Genomic DNA, 22,619 nt, shown 5'->3' with positions numbered 1-22,619 from the left:
GCCGAGAGCTAGAGAAGTGCAGTGTTAGGGTGCAACGTGCTGGGGGCGACAGGGCAGCAGACGCTAGCTCATTTTGCCTGTACTGTGCCCGGTGTGGAGCTAAAGTTCAAGCCTGTCAATGTGTGCAATGCATTTAAAGGGCCGGTGCCTCCTGCTTCAGATCTAGTCCGAAGACACATGGCAGCGCCTTTCACCCACTGTGTGAGACCTTTCCCTGTCAGTAAGTAGGGCAGTACAGAGTCCTTTCCAACACAAACTTTAATTACAGTTAATCTTATTGAGGGAATTTGCCATTTTTTTTTAAAGGTAGCTTAGCTAGAGCTAGTAGTGCGCGAGTGCCATTTCAGGTCTAAGATATAAAATCACCTTTTCATCCCATTGTTCATTATGTGCTCAGGCATTTGATATATGCTTCACAGAAGCAAATAGACCAGTCCTTGCCCCAAGGAATTTACAATCTAAATTCAGACATGACCCAGTGAATGGGGGAGGGGGTCATAAACTAAAATGGGGGAAGGAGCATAGGCATGACAAGGGTTATAGTAATACTGCATGTTTACCCAGTGAGCTGTGTGTTCATTGTAATGGCTTTGTTAATTAAAAAAACCTGTAAACTAAATTTAAGGGGACTCTGTTTCCCTCAGAATGAAGTCTGCCTGTCTAGAAGTAGCAAACTGCTAGGTGACCTGTTGATCATAGGATTTGCTACTCTGCTTTTGTACAGACTGGAATGGGGTAGCAAGCACACACTAGCCCTGCATCAAGCCCTGATTCCAGCTTCAGGGTGGGGGTGACAATAATAACAAGTAGGCAAGAGTTCTGGTCTTTGAGACTTCTAAGGCTGTTCAACAGTAGACATGTTCTCTTTAGCAAGTGGCTTGACCTCTCTAATATAGCAGGTTGTCTAGCCATCGTTAGAGCTAATGGCTGACTTTTAATCAGTTACTGCTTTTCTAAAACTGGCTATTTGAATTGGATTACAAAGTGCCACTTGTCTGAATACACTGATTATTAATGCACCACCTTTTCCTATAGTCTTTATTGGGGACAATATTTAAACAGTTAACGTCTTTGAGGTAAATGAACCTTTGGTTTGATGCTGTATAAAGTATGGTTTGTATATTTATTTTCATAACAGAGGTATATAGGGATTTGTCACTACCTACCAGATTATTTTTAGAAGAGGTCTTCTGTTTTTTTGCCTCGGTAAAGGGAGAAAAATTCCCCACACAGTCAATTACATCATAGGTATTTTACAAGTTTTAGTGTTTTCTACTGACTGGTTCATAATATAGTTTCAGTCGATATTAGTTAAACTTTGCAAAGTTGTAGATTTATCAGTTTTTCCAAATACATTTTACTTGGGTTTCTAGATTAGATAATAATTAAGGCTTTTAAAATATTGGGGTAGTTGTCCATCCAAACAGTGTCTTTTAATTTTTTTCCCCTCTACCTCGGGATATGGTATTACGAAAGGTACATTTTTGTTTTGTTTTTATAGATGGATAACATCCTACAGTGTTCTTCTAGTATAAAGTTACAAAAACAAAAGGACAACACTTAGCTCCTACCAGTAAATTTAGCTAAGAAACCTAAAGGATGATGTATGTGAAGAAATTTGAATGATAACCATTTCACTTTTGTTAAACTTTAATATTAGATCTGGCAAAGCTGTAAATGAGAGAGACCAGCATTTAAAAATGAGATCTTTCAGGTGGCTTTGTTGTCTGTTGGTACAGATTGAGATTATGTCAAGTGCATTTTCAGTTTGAGTAAAGGAGTATTTCAAAAACTAGGAAGTCTAAGAAGAATGTCACTGACTAATTACGTTGTATTCTATTACTTATCTTTTGGTGGTGCATTGTTTTAACAAGCCAAACATAGTTTCAGCTCTCAGATTCAAGACTTTCCTATTCCCAACATTTGTTTATAGACCAAAAAATTGCTACTGTTACTTTTGTTGGATGTGGAATGTTTGGGTGTTTTTGGGCTGTCATAGTACCCTAATTTATCAACTTCAATTTTGCATACAAATTTATCATTTAACACAGTTAACTCTTTAAGTATGGCTTTTTAAATGTTTATTGTACTGTCTCCTTGGGCATAAGTCACCGTGATTCCTTTTTTCTCCTCCTTGTGCATATTTTTGACAGGGTGGTAGGAAAGTTGTTAAACACCTATACACCCAGTCATTCCTAATTTCTTGCTTAGGTAGTAGGTGGAAGTTTTTTTTTTTTACATCCCCCACTCCACTTCAGGGTTAGTTATCTACCTCCAGTTGAAATGAAAACCCTGATGCAATCTTAACTATTGTCTTACTACTGCTCCACCATAATATGTTCTAAGAAATTCTGCTTTTAACCAGTTTTATGGCTGAGTTGACTGAGGCACAAGGAGTTCAAGTCACTTGCCTCATTTAACATGATGAATCAATGGCTCTGCTTGAATAAGGGTCTGTTTGGCTCAGGATCTGTTGTTTTAGTACTGTATTGTAATCAGTGGACTTCTTTAGGTGTAATTAAAACATTCTAAATTTCAGTCAGTTATGAGCCCTGAAAAAGGACTGTTACTTGGAAGGTTGAATGTAGATTAGAGAGGGTAAACTTTTACTGACAGAATTTGTAATGGGTCTTGGGTCAATTTATTTATGGCCTGCAATACACAGTGGTATAGCTGCCTCTTTCTCACTTGGATTGCATGTCTTATTTGGGTAAAATGTCTTGGAAAAAACTTTCCATATTGTTGTAATTAGAGTTTAGGTGCTTTTACAATTATAAACCTAATGAAGTGAGCTGTCAGATTACACACCTTGTTTTGAGGAGAAATTCAGAATGAAATGTTTAAACAAGATCTAATTTCCAGTGCCTTCAACCTTAGTTATGATATTCTGCATTGGTAACAGATTATTTATGTGACTGAATATGTCTCCTCAGTTTCAAGTGTCTGTGATTCTATAACTACCAAATTGTAATTTCAATTGTTAAACTGCATTTTTCACTAAAAGAATTTATCTACGTCAACTTTATCAGGTATATTTCTTGATTGTTAAAACTTCATCTCCATACTGTGAATAAAAGGAATGTGAAAGTCAAAGACAATATAATTTTACATTACACAGAAATTGTCCTTAAGTACATACTTAAGTAATGTTTACTAAAGTAGGTAAAATTGATCTCCGTTATACATGTGCGTAGTCTGCTCTAGAGTTCCTGAGAATTTCTAGTCTGAAATGTAAACTCTGCCAACCCCCCTCAAAAAACCAATGCCCACATGCTCATCAACTCTTCTGAATGAATCATGCAACAAAGGGAGAGCCTAAACATTCTTTACCAAACCCTTTTGTACTATTGAATGCTAACAAGCACTGTTGATAACCATATTTGCTTAAAAAGAATTGCAGAAAGACCAAGATCTGTTGTAGTGATAACAAGAAAGTTACTGAGTGTGTTGTACCATAAATCTTCGTGCTTCTTCACTATTCCAGTCAAAACAATCTCTTACTCAAGTTATGCGGATAAGGGTAGAATGTGGTTAAAAAATGGAGTCTATTGTGGTGGCAGTAGACTTACCTCTGAGGGAAATAACTATGGGTAACTTTTTTCTTTTTTCCTTTGTTTTACTTCAGAAAAGTTGTGAGATTAATTATAAAGAACATCTATCACATCCCCTCTTTCAGCACTTGCTGCTCTTTGTCTTTTATTCAGCCTTTGAAAATGGAATAAAGCCAGAAGTTGACCCTACCAACATTCTGATATCCTCAGAGTAATTCTTTAGACAGAATGCTCTGTTGAAACAGAAAATACTACTAACTTTTATTGGCTTTTGCTGTAAATTGGGTATATTCTTTAAGTCTTGTGGAGATTAAGATTGCATCACTGGTTACACCTTCTTGACTTCTGGCTTAGTGAAGGCTTGATCACCTAGATTTACCTGTTGTCCTGGCTATAGGAATGAGACTGGATGTTAGCAAGTTGCAGAAGTATGAGTGGAAGTATGCCTGATAGGGTGAGCCCAAAGCATATGCTGAGTTGAATGTCTTTGTCCATAAGAATTGTTGTAGTGGTCATGACTAACTCATAATTGAATAAGGGTCTGTACAAAGATGATTCTAGGGTGTGGTATTGATTCAAAAGCCACATAACACAATCTTAAATAATTCAGAAGCCTTTTGCAAATAGAATACAGAGCACTTTACAAAAATTTGAAAAACCTTACTTTGGTATCTGAATAACTGACATAACAAAAATACATTCCATGCTGAAGTATTTAAAATAGGTTTTATCGAACATGTAGGGGTTTTTTTAATATGGAAGGTGTTAGGATACTAGTTGATAGACACTGAATTTACTCTGCAGAATTGCTATATGCTCAATCAGTCATGAAACAAGAAGTGTAGGTATCTACCTTTGTGCCTTTGCAATAGAAGTTGATACTTTCCTAACTGATTCATGGACTGATAACATCATACATTGCTATATGTCTTTAACTTTCAGTTAGAGGGACTCTGCCAACTTAAAACATATTTGTTCTGATGTCAAAATAAATCTTTCAGAGCCGTAAATGTCTGTCCACTGCCACCTCATTTCATATAAGCCACTAAATAACTCTCAGTAGTAACTTTCAGTCGCTGTCTTTAATAGGCAAGATTCAAACCAGTGACTCCAGTGAGAGGCTCTGTATAGAAGAGTGCCTGCATTCTTATTTATATGCTGAGATACTATGATCAGGAAAATAAAGCCAGTTTTGGGAATTAGTACTTGTGGCAAATAGCATACTTGTTTTAAAGGGATGTGTATGTATCTCAGATGCACAGGTTAGTTTAATGTAATATTAAAGCGATTCTGGCAACTTGAAAGCTAGCTAGTTTGGTTTAAAAAAAAAAAAAGAATTAAGTGACTTCACGTCTGGGGTCTCCTTGCCAACTTCTGTGGCTTTATAAACTCATTTTCCTATTCTGTTTCAGATAACAGAAGACAACGGTATTTTTAAAGGCCCACACAAATGGGCACGAAACTGACTATGTTGGCAACAGTGACATTAATGGACAGAAAATGCTGTCAAATGCACATAAAAGATCTTTTCCATCTTTTAGTTACACCTGTTGTAACAATAGTAGATTTAAAAAACCCTCACTTCTGTATGATTTAAAAAAAAAAAAAAATTATCGGGCCCCTGTAGGTTGCACAATTAAAGTAGCAGGAAGTCAGGAAATGTGAAAATTAAAAATTCAGACAGTAATGTTAATTTGATCATACTACAAATTCTATATATTTAAATTATACCCTTATGCCATAAATAAGAATGTAATATTAAGGTATATGATTGATCAAAAAACAAACCAAGACTGGAACATAGTATTTATGTCCAAGGTAGTATGAGTTAATGTTTCCGATTAAATTTTGAATGAGAACCTAAAATGTGCAGAATACACTGTATGCAATTTTGTTGCATTCCACAGTAAGATTACAATTTCTCTTCTTGATAAAGCAGGTGGTTTTTGGTGTGGATTTTCCAGTGTGTGTTTCATTAATGCTTATAATCTTCCTTATACAAACTGTTAATGCAGCAGCAGCCACCCATGTCTCTGTGCAAGTCCCTTCCTAAGGCTGGGAAGTTTGAACATGCATTTCATATCCTAAAGAGGAACATACTTTCGTTAGAATCTATTAAAAATCAGAGATGCATATTGAGCATGCTCTTAAGTGATTTTTTTTTTTAAAAAAAGCTCTTTGACATTTTTATTTATTTCCTAGTTTACTTGTTGTCTCCTCCCCATCCCCAAGCCCAAGTACTCTGTGGTAAGATGGACCTAGGTTTTGTGGTAAAAGCCCTGGATTCTGTCACCCTCTCATGGTGAAATAAAATTAGGCAATCTCTATGTTAGCTATTGTGGTGGTTGCTGTTATAGTACATTCAGTTTGCTTATGTCCTTTTCTGATATATTTTTTTTTATGTGCTCCAGATTTTTGTATTAACTGCATTGTAGAAGTTGTCAGTGGAGCTGGAGATTTTGGTAGCTGTGGCTTTTGGCACACGGGATGGCGTAAGAGGCAATCTGAGACACTGGGATAAAACTTCTATTTGGATGTTTCTGATAAAATAATCCACAGTAAAATAATTGGCAGTGTTTTCTAGATTTGAGTTAACACTATTGAGATAAATTGGGCAGTTCACGCCTCTATGAACTATTGTTTCAGGCTGCTGCAGATTCAAGATGACACTGCCTCGTTATTTTACGGACCATGAATGCTAGACACCCTTTTTAAAATGAATGCTTTGAGAGCATAATTGCTGACAAATTCCATGGCAATGGAATTGCAAAATACACAGAACACTGGTTATGACCATGCTGAGCTTCAGTCTTCAGCCACCTTTTTGTTTTGGAAAAAATATGGAAACAGGGAGTTCTAATGGAAGTGATTTTGTAACTCTGAGTATAGCAGGTACTGACCCTGCCAGCTAACTCATGCAAAGACCTACCAAATATTTCTGGTAAATACACTTTTCCATTTTTTAAAAAGAAATTATATATAATAGAGACTCTGAGCTGATGATAGGCATCTGTTTGAAGTCAGGAGGAAACCTCAGGTTAAGTTATACATGCAGCAGTTAACTGTGACTTTCTTAGCATTTGCTAGTTTACACTAGAGTATTGATGAGTTGTGTAGAATTTTTATTTGTGAATTAAAATGCAAGGCAGTTGAATTTGATGTGGTATTGTAAGAATTCTGCCCTTTACCACACTAGCTCCAACTTATTAAATCTAAAATGCACAAGGGAACAATCATGTATGTATTGGAGAACTGCATTTGTGCTTCTGCATATAGAATTTCACTAGTTTGGACTGTATTTAAATATTGTTTACTGCACTTTACCTACTGCAAAGAATATATTTGCTGAGCTTATTCATGTGTTTTCATCCAGCAGAGTTGCTATGTAGCTGTCTTTTAGACTTGTAATGTGCAACTATCATATGTTAGCTCTGGTGCAGTGTAACTGACTGCTCTAGCACTAGCTTTCAATTAGGTCACAAATGAGGATATAGTGAATGAAATCAAATGTTATGATTGCACTGGAGACTGCTTCAGATTTTTGATTTCACTAGTCTTGGCGTCTATTTTAGATCTGTATATGAATATTGAAGAAACTACATGTCATGAAGTCGCTTAAGTTCGGAGAGATGCTTAAGGGGTGGGTTTATTTGCTCCATTTGAAACACTGTTGCAATAGTTGCTAAAGATTTTGAGGTACTTTACCATTTGTAGATACATCAGGTGACGAGGCTCAGTTTGAAAAGTGTTTGCTGAAAATCTACTGGAACTATGTGCATCGCTGGGTGGAGTGGAGTAGTCCTAGAATTTTGATGTGCAGAGGAAAACAATTAAGGCTTATTGCTGAATAATGTAGGATGAAAAACTGAGATTAAACAGAGGTAATGAGAAGACCTGGCTATGTTTCAGTACTCCTTAAACTTGTGCTGGTTCTGGACTTGCAGCTTACAAAGAGAATAGCTAAGTGGTGGTTGGGGTATCCTATCTGTGCTGCTGCTGCTTCCTATTGAGAAGGTCTCCTTATTCTAAGCCCAAGGCTGGTCATATTTAGAACTGAAACATCTCTGAAATAGTTGTTCTTGGCCTAGAAATTAATTTTTGGGCAAGCTAGAAAATCCATTCAACTGTTTGGTTTGCAACAGCACAGAGTAATGTTCTCAGTGCTTATTGTGGCTGTCTTGTGTTCACATAATTCAAGCAGTTTAAACTCCAAATTTCACATGCATGTACTGAATATAGTATATTGTGCATGTGCAGTACATTTTCCTTACAAGAGTACTTATCCAGACTTATATTTTGGGCACCCCAAAATCTGCCTTACGAGCTAAAGTTGGCCCCTTTCCTGCAGAGTATTGAAACTAAATTATATCTGTGCACTTCAGTACATAGAAGCATTTGCTTAAGTGATTAGATATTGAAATACATGAAGACTGTATATTATTCAGAAGTCCTCCGGTATTAGACCTTCCCAATCCTGGCACTGAAATGTAAAAGGACTGTGTAAATCCCACTGTCACTTCCCTTTTTTTTCTCTTTTGAAAGATATTAAAAGGTAAAAAAAACTCTGTTAATGCAGTGCAAAAACTGAGATTTTAATTGCCCACCAAAAAAAAAAGGCGGGGGAGGGAATTGAAAGCTGTTGTTCCCACAACAACCAGAGCTCTGTCATAATGGATGTAGAAAGCATTGGGGAAATCAGATATAAAGTAATGAAATATTTATATGTGCAAGCAGCCATTTTATTCTCCATGGAAACTATAACTTTGCTCAAAGTTAGAACTTTTATTTAAGGGGGCCAGATGGCGCAGTGCAACTACTTTGCTTCACATAGCCTAAAGTAACTGGTGTGGGGAGGATCACTCCAACGTAAAGCTGATCCTCTGCTGACATAGGCAATGTTCGGCTCTGATGGCACTCCCTCTCCCTGTTGCCCCGTTTTCTCTAATATAGAAGCATGGATGGGGGAAGCTGGTATGCCTGAAAAGCAGTTATACCCTGTTATTTCCCAGGCGTGTTTTCTGCCCCATGCAGCTGGTCTAAATTTTATCAGTTCTTCAGTCCTTATGTTGCACTAACCAGCACACAGGCTCTTTTAGAGAGCGGCAGCTGGATCAGGGAAGAGCGACATAATCTTTAAGCAACCTTTTCATCCTTCCCACCTAGTATGCTACTGATCAGCTGGACTGCTGGATCTGGCCTAGTCTCCGTTTTAACATTGCATTCATATAGATTTTATAAACTACATAGAACGTGTCTTTTTTTTTTTCTTTTCACTTTATAGTTAATTCAGCAGGATTTTATTATTTAGACTGCCTTACTGCTAGGCCACTTGTGACAGTCCTTATTTAACATCTTGTAAAGTAACTTCCCGTGGTCGTACATGCTGGGTTTTGTGAGTGTCTTAGGAGTGCTGAGGTACAAGCATTGGTTATTTAAAGGAGTAGTTAAAATACAGATTACATCGACTTTTCAAATAAGTAATAGAACTACATAGGTCCAATCAGATTTTGGGTTTACCACTGACAGTGCTAATTTGTGATTCGGTATTACAACAAAAGTTAGGAAATTCTTTAATTCTTTCAGGTTTGACTCCAGAAATTATCATGCGGGTGGAGTTTCACTTACCTATCACCATTTAAACTAGGCAGTTAGATAAGACTGAAGCAACTTGTTCTAAATGTGGTGACTTGTTAGACTGCATTTATTGTGCAAATGAGCTTACATCCTGCAAGATCAGCAGAAACGTTTAAGGTTTACTTAAAGGGAAGTGGATTAAATTAGGTGACTTTAATTACTATGAGTTGCATACCTATCAGTAATGAGATTAAGGTATTGGATTTGTTACCCACTACGCTATAGAAGGCTGTCTTTCTATGCTCATAAAGTGAATAAGATAACTGCAAGTGGTGATTGAGCTAAAGCCACCCCAAATTTCAGTTGCAAGTTGGCAAAGTGTTGCTGCTCCTGGAGTATGTTTAGCATGGCTTTTGAGCTGTGCTCCGGCTGTGCTCCGGCTCTGCTCCTGCTCCAGGCAAAAAACTGCAGCTCCGCGCTCCACCTCCAGGCTCCGCTCCAAAGCCCTGATCTTTCGAATCAGACATCACTTCTCTGCTAGTCCAGAAGGCAAATTTTGGCCTATTTTAAACAGCTGAAGGGAGAAAGAGAACACTTACAATCTGAAAACGTACTATCAAGGGACCTGATTCAGCTATGATTTGCACCAGCGTTACTCCATTGATTTGAATGGTGCTACTTCAGAGTAAAACTGGAGTAAAGCAGTAATGAATCAGGGCTGAAGATTCCTAGTTTGTCTACAGTGGGTGCAATTTGTATATGCCAGATTAAATCAATCCCTTAAATAAAGTGTGTTCTTTGCAAACTCAATTAATGAATATATTAAAATTTCTCTAGTGCTTGGAACCCAGTTTCACTACTCTTAGAGGATCATTGTGTTATGGAATTACTGTAGTTCTAGGTCTCTATTAAATTAGTGCTTTTAATTTCCAGTCAGAGGTATCTGATTTTTGGGTTAAGAGGAACTTTTAATTCTTTTTTTAAAATCAATAGCTGCAAGAAGGAACTTTTTCTTTCTTTTCTGAAGTATCAACAGAGCTTGACTGCTACAGGTCTAACATTACTCACTCTGATTTGTTGAATGTAGTCCGGAACAACCATCAATAGTTCCCCCTTGAATCATTGTCAAATTCAAACCTTGGAAGAAGGAAAAACAGTTGGGAGATGCTTGTGGGAGGGTGAACCTAAATCTTTTCACTCTAAGGAGACTTGAGATTGGCCATCAAAATATTAGTTAATTGAATAGTAACAGGCCAGTTCACCAATTCCTTTTCATTAAGAGTTTGAATTATGAGCTAATAGCCCTTCTACATCAGGATTTCAAGCTGGCTGGAGTCTTCTTAAAGACTTACTTTTAGTTCTTAGACTAGCTTGCAAATTTTTCATACTCTGGCAGTTCGTGTATCTGGCACTGATATACCGTAGGTAACAGGAAGGAATAAGACTTCCTGTTATGTATTACAGGGAGTATGTTAATCATCTAGTGATAAATATACACCAGTTAAGAGTAATTAAAGTAGAATATTTATGGTGGCTAGTCTTAAAAATATTGTGCTTTTGGTTGATCCCTGTTTATGTTCTTCCAGGAAAGCATTTTGGCTTTTTATGATTGAACCAGCAAGGAAAGTAAATAGTTGCAGTAAAATGGAAGAGTCATGATAAAGAAGCAATTCAGAAAGAGAATTCTTGGTTAGGTTCCTTAAGGTGAAATCTCTGGTTGGTTGGCAGTCCTGATAACAGAATTCTTTTTTAAAAAATAAATAAATCTGGCTTGGTGTTGGTGCATGCATTTTATGCTAATGAACATGAAGGATTAATCTGCTAGAGACAGGTATGGTGCAGGTACTGGGTTCTCTGCACAGCTCAGTCTCTATTTCAAATTGCCTCATCTCTGTTAATCTAGACCTGGGCCTTTTGAACCAAGATTGCCTTGTGCCAAAATGGAGGCTTTAGGTAGACCAGGGATGGGCAAACTTTTTGGCCTGAGGGCCACATTGGGGTTCTGAAACTGTATGGAGGGCCAGGTAGGGAAGGCTGTGTCTCCCCAAACAGCCTGGCCCCTCCCCCCATCTGCCCCCTTCTATGTCCTGTCATCTGACTGCCCCCCTCAGAACTCCCCTGTTCCTTGTCCCCTGACCACCACCTCCCAGGACCCCCTGCCCCTAACCGCCCCCCCAGGACTCCACCCCCATCTAACTCTCTGACAGGCCCCCCGGGACTCCCATGCCTATCCAACCCCCCGTTCCCCATCCCCTGACTGCCCCCCTAGAACCTTTGCCCCATCCAACTGCTCCCTGTCCCCTGGCTGTCCCCCGGGACCCCCTGCCCCTTATCCAACCCTCCCCATTCCCTGCCTCCTTACCATGCCGTTCAGAGCAGCAGGACTGGCAGTCGCGCTGCCCGGCAGGAGCGCGCAGCCCTGCTGCCCAGAGCGCTGGCGGCATGGCGAGCTGAGGCTGCGGGGGAGGAGGGACGGCAGGGGAGAGGCTGGGGGGCAGCCTCCCCGGATGGTACCGTGGGCCATAGTTTGCCCACCTCTGGGCTAGACCAGTGTCCAGGAAAGTTTAGGGTGAGAGCACAAATTAGTTTTAACCTAATCGTATTGAACTTGATCTTTTGATTCAAACTTGATTTGAACCTAGATCTTAGGAGTTCACAGGGAAGGGGGAAACCCCCCCCCTTTTTCTGAAGGGGGATGGGGGACCCAAAATGTAATTAGATGCCTAATTAGAGGCCATTTGCTTTCTTTCAGTTCATTAGGATGGCTTTGTGAAGCCATCCTAATCGAGGTCATAGATGTATAAATGTTATTTCAGAGGGCATGGCCATGGCTGCACCGCTGTAAGCTCTCTAGTGTAGCTGCTCTAAACAGGTGGGAGCGAGCTGTCCCCTCGGCTTAAATACTCCAGCCCCTGCAAGCGGCAGTAGCTATGTCATCGCGAGAAGCTCTCCCATGAGCATAGCGCTGTCCACACCAGCACTTAAGTTGGCAAAAGTTATGTCACTCGGGGTGGCTAATTCACACCCCTGAGGACATAACTTATGTTGACTTAAGTTGTAGCGTAGCCATAGCCAGCGTTATAATAAATTACTACTTTTCAAATAGACATCTGACTCTGCAAAAACTGCATGTCCTCCTTTATCACTTGCATGCTAAAATGAACAGCTTTTGAGCCCTAGTTTGAAATTAAAAACCTAAACATTCACCCATCTCCCCCCCTCATCCCCACCACTCCTTTTTCCTTGAACACGTATATCCACATTTAACGCTACAATAGACTTGTCCTCAAATTTCTACCACCAGGGAATCTGTGCTACAAGAACTGAACAGTTCTCTTCCAAAATTAAGGGTATTCATAAACTGACCCTCTGGGAGGAGTTTTTAGTCTGAGGCAAAGTGTCTAGGCAGTTTAGTCATCTGTCTAGAGAAAATGTCCTGAGGTGTGGCAATTACTACTATGAGAATAAAACAAAGAAAAAAGTATTGCATATAGATATCGTTTCAGTTGAATGCACTGTGCGTTAGCCCATCAGATCAGTATGTGAATGTTCAACATTCCACTCAACTTGTAACTTAATTTGTAACTTCCTACATTGTATTGTATTTCTCTGGAAGACATCCCACAGCCACTGACTCTTCCCCTTTGTGGTCAGGAAAACACAACTTTATTGCTGCTTTCATTTGGGCAAGTAAGTAGGTTTGATGGGGAAGGTGTTTATTAAAGTTACACGATGCAGACAGTCAACTTTTTCACTTCTTCTAACTTCGAAACTTCACTTTGACATACCAGCTGTCAAGGTTCCTTCCCCACTCTGAACTCTAGGGTGCAGATGAGGGGATCTGCATGAAAACCCCCCTAAGCTTATTTTTACCAGCTTAGGTTAAAACTTCCCCAAGGTACAAACTATTTTACCTTTTGTCCCTGGACTTTACTGCTGCCACCACCAAGCGTCGAACAAATATAACAGGGAAAGAGCCCACTTAGAAACGTCTTTCCCCCCACAAAATCCCCCCAAGCCGTACACCCCCTTTCCTGGGGAAGGCTTGATTAAAAATCCTCACCAATTTGCGTAGGTGAACACAGACCCAAACCCTTGGATCTTAAGAACAATGAAAAAGCAATCAGGTTCTTAAAAGAAGAATTTTAATTGAAGAAAAAGTAAAAGAATCACCTCTGTAAAATCAGGATGGTAAATACCTTACAGGGTAATCAGATTCAAAACATAGCGAATCCCTCTAGGCAAAACCTTAAGTTACAAAAAGACACAAAAACAGGAATATACATTCCATTCAGCACAACTTATTTTATCAGCCATTTAAACAAAACAGAATCTAACGCATATCTAACTAGATTGCTTACTGACTTTTTACAGGAGTTCTGACCTGCATTCCTGCTCTGGTCCCGGCAAAAGCAACACACAGAAAGAGAGAGAACCCTTTGTCGTCGTTGTCGTCCCCTCCCCCCTCCCAGCTTTGAAAGTATCTTGTCTCCTCATTGGTCATTTTGGTCAGGTGCCAGCGAGGTTATCTTTAGCTTCTTAACCCTTTACAGGTGAAAGGGTTTTTCCTCTGGTCAGGAGGGATTTAAAGGTGGTTAGCCTTCCCTTTATATTTATGACACCAGCAATGGAGATATTGCTGGTTGGAAATATTGTATCTCCAGAATATCGATATTTTATTGTCAAGCAATGGAGAATACTACTTGGGTATCTGAACAGAAATCTGTTAAGGATGTTCAAGCTAGATCTTTTTCTGTGGGTAACTGGTCAATGGTCAATCCTGAGGATTTAAGAGAATAAAATCCCTAACTGAATTCTGACTTGTAAATACTAGCATCAGTGCCACTAATAGTGAGCTGGGACATGCCTTCCATCCCTTTCATGCCTCATGGTGAATTACAGAATAGGAATAATAGCTAAGGGTATGGGGGGGTGGCTCTTGTATCCTTTAGTAAAACAGCAGTAAGGCAACTTCTTAATCTTCTCTTGCAGTTTAGAGATGACCTGTATAATGTAGCTGTACAGTATCTCAAATGCTTTTTTTCATGTTTTTACTTTTGGAGGTTTATAGTTAGCAACTGAAGCTGTAAAAAGACTGAAGGCTGTTCTTGCCCATGCACCACATAGTCATTAGAAACTGAGGCTTAGCTGTAACCATCCAAAATTGGCTGGGTCTTAGTTGGTGTTGCACTTTGACTTTTTGCCTAACTTGTAGTATTTACTAATTTTTGGTGCAACACTGTGCAATATTTTGGTTGTCCCTGTTCTTTGCTCCTGTCAGTATTAATCCTGGCAATAGGAGTAAATGAAAGCTGGTGTCTTCATATTTGCTGGGTGTTTGAGATTAAAAGAACAACTGAACTGCTTTTCAGAAGGCAGCACATATGAAAACATCTTCTACAGTGCAAAATATTGTTTCCCGGCCACATTATGGCTGAATGTGACCAGCAGACTGCACTGTGATCATCTTTTTAACAGGAACTCCAAAATGGTATGCTCCCAACTTCAAGGCCCTTCATATTAAAGTGTCTAAAGAAGTAAATTAACTTACATTTTGTGGGTCTGGTCTGGTCCTTGGCTACATCTATCCAACCCCATTAAAACTAGTGGGGTTACAAAAGTATAACTGAGTGCAGAATTTAGCCTAGTAGTCTTCAAACCAGTGGTCTTCAACCTTTTTGTGCACAAGATCACTTTTTGAATTTAAGTGCAACCCAGGATCTGCCTTGCCTCTTCCCCGAGGCCCTGCCCCGCTCACTCCATTCCCACTCCCTCTTTCGTTCACTCCTCACTCACTTTCACTGGGTTGGGGTTTGGGAGGGGGTGTGGGCTCTGGGCTGAGGCCAAGGGGTTTGGAGTGTGGGAGGGGGATCCAGGCTGAGCCTAGGGCAGGGGGTTGGGTGCAGGAGGTGGTGCAAGCTCTGGGAGAGAGTTTGGGTGCAGGAGGGGGCTCTGCGCTGGGGCAAAGTGTTGGGATGCAGGAGTGGGTATGGGGTGCTGGCTCCACAAGGGGGTTCAGGGCTGGTTCAGGGAGCAGGAGGAGCCTCGCGGTACTGGCTCTGGGAGGGGGTTCAGGGCTGGGGCAGGGGTTTAAGGTGCAGGAGGGAGTACCGAGTGCTGGCTCCAGGAGGGGGCTGGAGGTTGGGGCACAAGAAGGGTGCGGGCTCCCACTGGGTGGCTCCCGGTCTGCGGCACAGCAGGGCTAAGGCAGGCTCCCTGCCTGCTCCGTCCCCACGCCGCTCTCAGAAGCGGCCATCGCACCTCTATGGCCCCTGGCAGGGGGGGACACACACATGGCTCTGTGCACTGCCCCTGTCTGCGGGCACCGCCCCCACAGTTCCCATTGGCCACAGTTCTCCATTCCTGGCCAATGGGAGCTGCGGGGGCGGTGCTTGCAGGCAGGAGCAGTGCGCAGAGACCCCTGCCTCTCTTCCCTTGGGCATGCTGGCCTCTTCCGGGAGGGGCATGGGACCAGGGCAGGCAGGGAGCCTGCCTTAGCCTTGCTGCGCCACCAGACTTTTAGCGGTGCAGGGGTGAATGCCCATCATAACATACCCATATAGCAGAGTGTTTAAAGCCGTGGTCACCAACCAGGAGATCATGATCGAAAGGCAGAGGCTCCGGGATCAACCAGTCGATCGCGATCTGCCAGTTGGTGACTACTGCTTTTAAACACTTTGCTATGTGGGTATGTTATGGTGAGAATTCACCCTGGAGTCCCCTGGTGTAGAAACACAATTGGGTCTGTGCCTCAGTTTCCCCTAGTTGGCTTTCAGAAAGCTCAGTGAGGCTTGTATACAGTGAACAATACCCCTTCATGGGGTCTAGTTTATTTAATCAACTGCCAAACATATGTAAACAAGCCTTCTCCTTCTGCTGTAAGTCCCCAGGCTTCTCAGCTGCCTGGATCTTTGCTGTCTCTCTCATGCTGACTCATGGTGTTTCCCAGGCCTCCCTTCCTGGGGAGTTGTGTAGGCTGTCTCCTCTTGAGCTTTCTCTCTCTGAGTTCTGAGGCTATTCCTCTCTCTGGAAGCCTCTGCTCTCTAGGTAGATGCCCCTGGGTGTAGTTTTCTACCCAGTTTGCCTGAGAAGCTCTCTCCCTGGGAGCTTCCTCTGTGTTCTGGGGTCCTGCCTGAGTCCTCAGAACCCTTTAGGGCCCTGGGTGTTCCTTAACTAACTGCTGCTCAGCCATGTAGCCGGTTAACTGTGCACAGGTGGATCTGGATTGGCTGGTTCTCCTTAGAAGAGACTTAGCTGGGGGCCAGTCCTGGTGACAGAGTACTAAGCAGTGACTGTTACAGAAGAAGGTAATGCCATCTGGGTAGTATTTCTCATAGGCAATGAGTAATGACTACATTGTAATTTATGAAAGTTCTGGTTAACACATTACATTTTTTGACTATAGTTACTCTTGTGCATCCATCCCAATTTTTGCTTAATTTTCTTCTGGATATTACGAATACACAGAGCTGTACTGAAAATTATGTGAAGTAAAGCTAAGACTTCAATCAATCAAATAAAGCCCTTCAAAAAACCTCAGTATTTTAAATATTTCTGTCTTGGAGAAACATTCTCCATTTAGAGTTTTAACAGAATGTTAGATATTGGGGTAATTTTAAGGGTTAATTGCTTTTTTGATGATAAATTTAAGACTGAGATTGTTCTATTGAGATTCACCTGTAATTGGGCCTACGTTATCTCTTCTGCTAGCACGTTAAAATGAAACATACCTTATATTTTAAAACAAGTATTTTTCAGTGTTGATTCTTCTAAACTGGGATTTTAAATTTCCTTAACCCTTTTGGTTGTTGCATTCAGTTTAGTATGCCAAAAGGATAAACAGAAGTCTGTGTAGGTTTGTTCTAACTTAGAACTTTTTTTAACCTGTTTGGGAAAACCACCTCTGAAGTGAGTTCTGTATATTTATTCTAATATGCTAATACATGCAGTTATTTAAATATTGATTATCATTTTATCTGCCGTACCTTTCCCCAAAGCCAGTAAATTGCACATTTTCTTCAGAATGCCTCTCTCTTATGCAAAGTACTTACGACTTTTCAATTTTAATTGCCAGTTCATTCTTTCTCACAGCTACACATCGTATCACGACATGTTACCTCATACCTTTTATGCTGTTTGGAGGAGGTAGACATCCAGGCACAGAATGTTTTAATAAACAGCCAGTCTAGCAGTGCTGCAGATGCTATTCATGGCTGGAAGAGCTAAGTTTGACACAGTCTTTGGAACCAAAATTGCAAGTTGAAGTTGCTGAATGTCTTGGAAAGTATGGATTCATAACCTGGAGGAGTCGGAAGGGATTTTCCTTCTCTCTGGATGTTCTAGTAATTGTTCTTTGTGACAACACTAGCAGTTTTCTCAGCGAAAACTGCATATAATATCAGTCCTTTAAATACTTTTTAAAATTACTGGCTAAGCGCATTTTTATGTAATATTTTAAACTTTTTCCCCTCACTTTCATTTTCTCAAAGCTCTAATTTCCTTATAAATAGACTTAACTGAATGCCTTTCTTTATACATATGTGAAAATACTAATAAAGGTCACTTAATGTTTTATTGACATTTTGAACTTTTAATAGAGATTTTAGCTACACACTGTTTGTTGTACCTCAAAACCATATTTAAAAACTATCGTTTAATACCTCACTCTAAACACCAGCACATACTAGTGGAGTGTACAGCCATATACAGAGTGCATACTTGGGCTGGAAAACCCCAAAAAATTAATTCTGTCAAAGCTTATAAAACTCTGCCAGCTGTGTTTTCTTCTCCCAATCAAACAGGACTATTTTAATTACCAAGAATGAAAAGCTAAGATTTTGTCCATTTGTAAAAGTTGTGCTACAGATAAAACTGACACATGGGGAAAGTTCTACTTCCCGTAGCTGATGATGAATTTATGCCCTGAAGCAAATGGATTATTAACACTTGTAATTTTATTTTAACTAGTGTAACAGCAGATGCTGCTGTTCATAAAAATATCAAATTGCTCTTTAATTACAAACAATTTGCCTCAAACTATCCTGCAGCCCTGGGTTCCACAGGTTAATTTCATATTCTGTAAAACATTACATTTTTTGTTTTGTATACGTGATATTTTAGTTTTGAGTGCCTTGCATGATGGATTTAGGTAAATGGGAGCAAATGACTAGCTGTTCTGTTTCAGCCCTTCGAACAGAGGAGTCAGACAACTCAAATTTAATTAGACCATTAAAATTAATTTGTGCTCCTTCAAGAAAATGACTGTAGGGATACGGGTGTGGATTTATCATGGAAGTGAAATTAAGCATATTTTGTGAAACTGTTGCTTTTTTTTTTTCAAAATTTGTTATGAATAAATCTTGAAACTGAAAAACATTTCACGGTCTTAGCAGCAATGTGGTGGTGGTGTAACGACCTGTAAGTGAAACAACCTGTGAATGACTTTTGAAACCTTCTCAGTGAAATGCATGTTTTTTAAAAATAAAGACAGAGTGAAAGTTCTTTAAATTTTCATTTGTAATCTAAACTGAAATATAGGTAAGGAATTTTAGAAAAATATATTTAAATAATTTGTGGGGCTCAGCATTTTTTGTTTAATGTTAAATTTATCCCAAATTATGGACAGATAACTACATTCTTCATATTAGTGTCCACAGATCTGTTACAATGGGTACTTCAGCCTGTTTGTAGCTGGGGGCAGAAGCAGACCTGTCTTGTCCCACCAGCTGAAGGTCCCTCCATATTTTTTCCCCCCCCCTTATCCCCGCAGTGGTAGGCAACTTAGCCAGACCTCCTTGCTCAGAGTAGTTTTGAGGGAAATTCCAAACTTCACTTCACGTTTTTAGATTAAGAGTTTCGTTCAATAATATGACTGATTCCCAGCCAGGGACATCATCTCCTCAGCTCCACTTCTCCTTCTGAGGCATTTGTAGGGGCTGGTGCCCCTGCATTCTTCTGGGAGTGAGCAAGCTAGGCTGAGAAGGGCCAGAGGCAAAAAGAAGGGTCTGTGTATTCTGCTCTCCACCCCATGACTCATTTTTTGGGGTGGGGGTGGGGAGGCTCAGCTGGCAGGTTGCAGTTTCCCCCTCATAGTAGATTTGAGTTATCCTGGCTGTGGAAGTTCTCAGCTGGATGGAACTTCAGGATGTGGGGCATTCATTCCACTGCTGCTGGTGCCTGACTGATCTGATTCTCCTTTCATCCTGCAAACAGGCTGTAGTACCCATTGTGAACTTTATTACTCAAATAATGGAACTTTATTACTCAAAGAACGGAAGCTTTCACATAAGCAGGAATACATTTTCCTACTGTTCAATGATTGGGAACTCCTTTTCCAACACGTACAAAGTTTGCATTAGTGTTGTTCAACTAGGATAGTAGCGCTAAGGGAAGTAGACAACTTCTTGGCCACTTAGGATTCCCCCTTGTATTATTAGCCCAGTTAAAGAGCATCACTATAAAGCTGATGGAATTCATTTGTGCATGAGTACAGCTAGATTTTGAAAATCTTCTTTGACCTTGGAAAGCCACAAAAGGAGGAAAACAGGCAGTCTTGTTTGTCACTGTACAGTGAGCTAGTGTGTGAGCCACTGTCCTCTTCCACACAGAATGTGTAAGACCTGCTATAATGTTTTTCTTCTGCTGATTCAACTAGCAGAGCAGTTTCTTTTACTTCACTAACTTTCGTATTTGAAAATCATTCAACCTGTTCAACATGCTTCTTGCTTTGGTGAGAGAGGCTCTTGGTTAAGAGGGGATGGGAATGAAAATAGACATGAAGTCCTGGGTGTTTTATAAATTAAACTTACAGCGATTCAGGAAATAGTGAAGAACAATCAAACTTCTGTACAAAATAACAGTGCCACTTTCAGGTCTGTAGTCCAGAGCTTGCAGGACTAACAGTTATGTCTATACAACTCCTGGAGGACTGTGTGCACAATCTGATAACTTTTAGATTAAGCAATTCATACTATAAAATGATCATAACCTCAAAACTGATACAATTCTCAGATTAATTTCGTCTCTCCATTACCAGACTAATGGAGCAAAAAAACCCAAACCACTAAAATTTATGCTCTGTCCCAGAATTGCAAAATGCTTATGTCGTCACATGTGCATGCTTTGTATGGACATTAACCACCAGGCATTTGTCTGAATCCAGAGATTGTCATGACAGCTGTCAGTTGCAACTTTTCCTGCTCTCAGAACAGATGTGAGGAATGTACTTAACTGTAAATTATTTGGTGCTAGTTAGGAAGCCTAAAAGGCTGAATATTTTAAGTATTAGAACAAAGGAACTAAGAGTGCAGCCTTCTGGTAATCTGAAAATATTTCACTGGCGAAAATCCCTCCCCCCCCCCCACTTGGAGGTGTGGCTTTTAAAAATGAAAGCTTACATTTTTTTTTTTTTTTTCTTGGCAAATGAAGTGGAGGAACTGAGAAATGATTTTGAAATCTGTTGAGCTAAACAGTGACTGGCATGTTGTAGCATATATAGACAAGCAGAACATAAGGTATATGATGTTGGCTTTTTGGTCACTTTTGGCTAAGTAAAACCCTACGCTGTGTCATTGTAAGCAAGAAAGTAAAATTTTCTTGTAAAGAAGAACAGTGTGTGTCAGGAGGAACATTTTGAAAACATCTAATTTGTTACATAATGGAAGATAGTTTTGGAAAAGAAACTGTTAGAGTACAACCTATAGGATTCCCCACTATTTTTTAAAGAAGACAGCCTTTACCTACAACCATAAAAGCTTCAATAGTATGTTTTAAATGCATTTGAGATTGAAAGAACCAAGTGTCAAACAGTGTGAGTATTAAACTTCCAAATTAAAAAAATCTAATATTACACAATTTTTGTTAAGCACATGTCTGTGCTGTAAGTGTTCCAGTACTAATTATTTTAAAATAAATATACATACTACCATTTTGTATTCCGTCTGGGCCAGGGATGAAAGTAACTTAACAGACTTACCGGTACGCAGGGGAGTCAGGATCCTGGGCAAGGTGTATGTGTGGTGCGGGGAAGGGGGCGGCTCTGGGCCCCTAGAAGGGGCAGGCCCTTGGGCGGAAGGGGTGCAGCTGGGGCCAGACTTCTCCAGCTAGCCCTTCAGCACAGTCTGACCTACCCCGCCCGGGGCTCTGGTGGCGATTTAAAGGGCTTGGGGCTCCAGCCACCTCTGCAGCTACCATGGCAGCAGCTGGAGCCCCGGGCCCTTTAAATCGCTGCCAGAGCCCTGGGGTAGCAGCAACGGCCAGGGGCTCCAGTGGCAATTTAAAGGGCCAAGGGCTCCAGCCGCTGCCAGGATCCCCGGGCCCTTTTAAATCGCTGGGCTCCAAGGCAGCTGCCCCTTTTGCACCCCCCGCCCCCCACACACAATGGGTTGGTCAGCTGTGTACCAGCAGCCACTTTCTTACTTTCGCCTCTGGTCTGGGGCAAAAATAGATTTAGAACTCAAAACCAACTGGAGAGCAGCAAGCTTTTGTTTTAAAAGTTTAAATAAGACTTGCCATCTGTAGTGTTGAAATATGTCCACTTATATTTGTGCCATCCAGCATTAAAAATCTGTAAAATGGGGGACAGACTAAAACATAAATAAACGTCTTGACTCTGAGATATAGTGTAGTACGGGAGATTTGAAGGATGGAGCAGAAAATGCTAAATGTTTGGCTAAAAAATGAATTGGCATGTATCTGTACTGAGCTTGCAAATTCTCATACTCAAAATTTCTCTCCATTATGAACACTGGCTATTTTTCCTTCACTTTCTGTTGATCTTTCTTTGATTTTTATCACTCCTTTAAAGTGTGGTTCTAGTGTGACAGGTGTTTTTAAAGTGGCACTGGAATTCCTTGATTACAGTCTACGCCTTCCACATAAAATTTTACTCATTTTAGAAATAAAATAATCTCTTCATGAACCAGAAGCCAGAAATGAATGCAGCTCGCTTTCCCATAGCAATGTAGTAATGCTATAGCTTACAGGAATAACAAGTAGTGAGAACTTATTTGTTTTGTTGGAGCAGTACGTTTCTATGATGAAGAATAAACAAAAGGAGCAGATCTGAGTGAGGTACCATTTTTACATAGTCATTCTAATGTTCTACAGAATTTGTGTATTGATAAGTTTCAACAGAATGAGAATTTTTTGTATTTGGATAGTTTTTCTATATCAGTGTCATACTTTAATATTGTCACTTATTTTGGCTTGTATGTAGTGTATGAATAGTGACTTAGTGTATGAATAGGTGATACTTTGGATGTCTCAAACGACCTCTGTGTGCTTTACAAAAATTAGTTTATCCTGAACACCCCTCTGAGTTAGAAGTACTCCTATTCCCATTTTACAGATAGGGAAACTGAGGCATGGAGGTTAAGTAAGTCTCCCAAGGTCATAAGGAGTTTGTGGTAGAGCCAGGACTAGAACTCAAAAAAAATCCTGTGTCTTTACTACAAGATCATCTTTCCTTCTGAATGGATGCTTTAGAGTTAATAG

The 22,619-nt window shown here is 40.2% G+C and overlaps 1 protein-coding gene and 1 long non-coding RNA gene across 2 annotated transcripts in view; one reads left to right on the top strand and one right to left on the bottom strand.

The window, feature by feature from the left end:
- FOXO1 (forkhead box O1) overlaps positions 1 to 22,619 on the top strand; it is a 100,727-nt gene that overhangs the window by 16,552 nt on the left and 61,556 nt on the right. The window lies entirely within an intron of this gene.
- LOC122463343 lies at positions 1,398 to 21,320 on the bottom strand. Its single transcript, XR_006286607.1, has 3 exons — positions 21,100 to 21,320; positions 10,194 to 10,262; positions 1,398 to 5,635 (listed from the first exon to the last, which is right to left on the bottom strand). It is a non-coding gene; the product is annotated as an uncharacterized LOC122463343 (long non-coding RNA).

Source organism: Chelonia mydas, chromosome 1, assembly GCF_015237465.2.
Source record: "Chelonia mydas isolate rCheMyd1 chromosome 1, rCheMyd1.pri.v2, whole genome shotgun sequence".
NCBI lineage: Eukaryota > Metazoa > Chordata > Testudines > Cheloniidae > Chelonia > Chelonia mydas.
This window is presented reverse-complemented; position numbering and strand designations above follow the sequence as displayed.